The 2,955-nt window shown below is 43.7% G+C and overlaps 1 pseudogene; it reads left to right on the top strand.

Moving 5' to 3' along the window:
* Nucleotides 1–1,032: 1,032 nt before the first annotated feature.
* Nucleotides 1,033–2,321, top strand: LOC123171363 (uncharacterized; annotated as a pseudogene).
* Nucleotides 2,322–2,955: the final 634 nt, after the last annotated feature.

The raw sequence follows: 2,955 nt of genomic DNA, 5'->3' as shown, positions 1-2,955 counted from the left end.
GCTGTCGTCGGGAAGGCGGTGGAAGACGATCGTTGACAGGAGCAATGGTGCCGTGGTGCGGTGTCGGAAAGTCGTCAAGATCATCGTCCGCGTGAGTTTCATGAGTAAAGGAGTCGTGCGAGTCAACACGTCTCGGTCAGTTGGTCATCATCATTGTGTCAGCGTCGTCATGTCCAAGTGCTCGTCTCTGTGAAGAGGCGTTGAAGATGAATCGTGCTCCGGTCATCTATGTGTCTCGATGAGAGGATCAAGTTCAAGTATGTGGGGGCGGTAAACCATTGAAGGTGAGTCTCTTCAATGAGGCCATGTCTCTCTACATGAGGCTGGAGTGCATGGTGTAGTGCACAGGGTGCTGTGATTCACAAGGAGTCGGCATGTATCTTGCTAGGGTGGATGGTGAAGTTTACCGGGTGGGGTTTTTCACAAGTTACTGGTGAGGCTGAGTAGTCCAAGGCATATTTGAGGTGGTCCGTAAATTCGGCAAGTCAAAATTGGAGGGGAGAATGTTGACAACAATCTAGCCGACAATTTGACTTGTCGTGCTGCGAGCGGATGAGTCGACAAGGAGCGGATCATCAACAAGTCAAGATCAGAGAAGCACGGAAGACGGAGTGTCAAGATTAAGGGAAGGTTGTTAGCAGTAATCTTGTCTAGTAGTAGACTAGTTAGTCCGGCTTGGTGTCTTGGTTGTAGACGCGTGATAGGAGTTGAGTAGGTGTCCATGTAGGACTTCATGTCATGTCGTGAGTACTAGTCTAGGTTGAGTCCGACTAGGATTATATGCACTTGGCCGTGAGTCTTTTGTATCACGTGAGAAAAGGAGAAAATAAAAAGAGGAAAAAGAAAGGCACGACACGTGCCTTTGGCAAAAGTTTTTGTGTGCGCGTGTTCGTCTACTTTGATGTGATCGATCTTGTATGGTGACGTGCTCAACGCTGATTGGTGGATAACATCGGAGTCCTCCGAGGTGAAATATCTTTTTCCTAATCCATCGTTCGGTGTGTCTGTTTGTACTTGCTGAGGTGCTGTGAAATGGAGTGCAGCAAGGATGCGGCCCTTGTTGCAAAGGAGGCTGCGGAGAGGAAGTTTGAAACTATGACTACCATCTTCAAACATTCTACTTCCAGGGCAAGGAAAAGGAAGCAGAATGTAGGATTAGAAACATCCGCAGTGCACCATAACGTCCATATGCCGTTCCCAGCAAACGAGGCACCAATGCCGCAAACTGAGAATGTTCATGCAGTACAAACTGAGAATCAAGATGGAAGCAGTGCTAGAAATATTCAGTGGAGTCCAGTATGTGTGGCAGGTGAAAGTATTCTGGCTTCTAGCAACACTGGAGCCACAGAGTTTCAACATGTTAATGGTGGGTGCAATGGGAAACTGCAACCTCCTACCAACATCAGCCTAAGCAAGTCCTTTCGTAAGGATGAAATGAGAAAACTTTTGATTAAAAAAGCAAAGAGTGGTTTAACCGAGAAGCTGAGGAAGAATAGAACTAACAAGAATGATTCGGGTACAAACACAGATGCTGAAAAAGAAGAGGATCACCCATCCACATATATTGTTCCTGATCCTCATTTTCATGATTTTGATAACGATTGTACCGAGGAATCTTTTCAGAGTGGTCAAGTTTGGGCTTCGTATGGTGACAAAGATGGCATGCCTCACTCTTATGTGCTCATTAATAAACGTCTGTCCTTATCACCATTTAAGCTCGGAATAAATTTTCTCCACGGCGCAAGGACGAGCAATGAATTTGGGTCTTTCGATTGGGTTTCTTCTGATTTAAGAAAGACGTGTGGTGATTTCAGGATTGGCATGTATGAAACCTGCAGTGCATTGAACGCATTCTCTCACTAGATTACATGGGATAAAGGTCCTCGTGGGATAATCAGCATTTTATCCATGGAAAGGCGACATATGGGCCGTGTACCGAAACTGGTCACCTGATTGGAGTGGAAATACTCCTGATAATGTGATGCAAGTCTATGATCTGGTTGAGGTTCTGGATTCAGAACGGTTTTTGGATTTATGATGCTGAGCACGGCATTTCTGTCGCCGCATTGATCAAGGTTGTTGTATTCAGAATGGTTTTTCGACGCTGCCCGGATGGGTATGCCATCAAGAGGATTATGAAAGTAGAGATGCTTCGGTTTTCACACCAGGTTCTTTTTTACAGGATGACAGAGGAAGAAGCTCTAGATGTGCCCATGGGTTGCTATGAGATAGACCCAGCTGCTCTTTCTAAAGAGCTCCTTGAGGAGATCATAGAGGCAGTGGAGGAGGGTAACGAGATACCAGGGGAAGAAGCTATTTAGTGCCGACAAAGATGGTTGTGAGCTACCCCGAGCTGCCACCTCCGATCAACTTCAAAGGAAAACTGAAACAGTGGAGAAAGGCAATGCTGATGAAAACATTGATTGATGCTGATCATTAGATGCCTTTTATGTTTCTTGATACCTGCCATCTGTACTGAATATTTGTTGGCATGTTGTAACTTGCATGTTTTCCTAACTTTTGTTTCTCTTAAACATGAATTTTGTTGTAATTGAACTAGTACGTATGGGGCTAGCCATTCTGTGTTGTAATTGGGTAGCTTGGACATTTAGTAACTAGCTCTACTTTTTATCAGTGGCGAACCAAAGTTAAGTTTGTGCGAGCTTCTCTGTGAATGATATTCTACCATGCATGGGACATCCTGTACATTTATCCGCCATCTGTTGTTACTTTGATATTCATGCCACGCTTTCTAGGTTGCCACAAAAAATGTTTTGTTTCTTAGTGTTAAATATTTCACTGTGGTAATTTTTCTTCCCTTGCTTTTAGCTCTTTATGGACTCTATTTGGACTTTGTATTAAAATAAATCTGCTTGCTTCCATTTTTTTATTTGTGATGTTTTTAAAGAGAGTTGAATTATTTATCCACCTAATTAATTAGGATTTTATAAATTT

The sequence above is a fragment of the Triticum aestivum genome, chromosome 1A (genome assembly GCF_018294505.1).
Source record: "Triticum aestivum cultivar Chinese Spring chromosome 1A, IWGSC CS RefSeq v2.1, whole genome shotgun sequence".
In the NCBI taxonomy this organism is placed as follows: domain Eukaryota; kingdom Viridiplantae; phylum Streptophyta; class Magnoliopsida; order Poales; family Poaceae; genus Triticum; species Triticum aestivum.
This window is presented reverse-complemented; position numbering and strand designations above follow the sequence as displayed.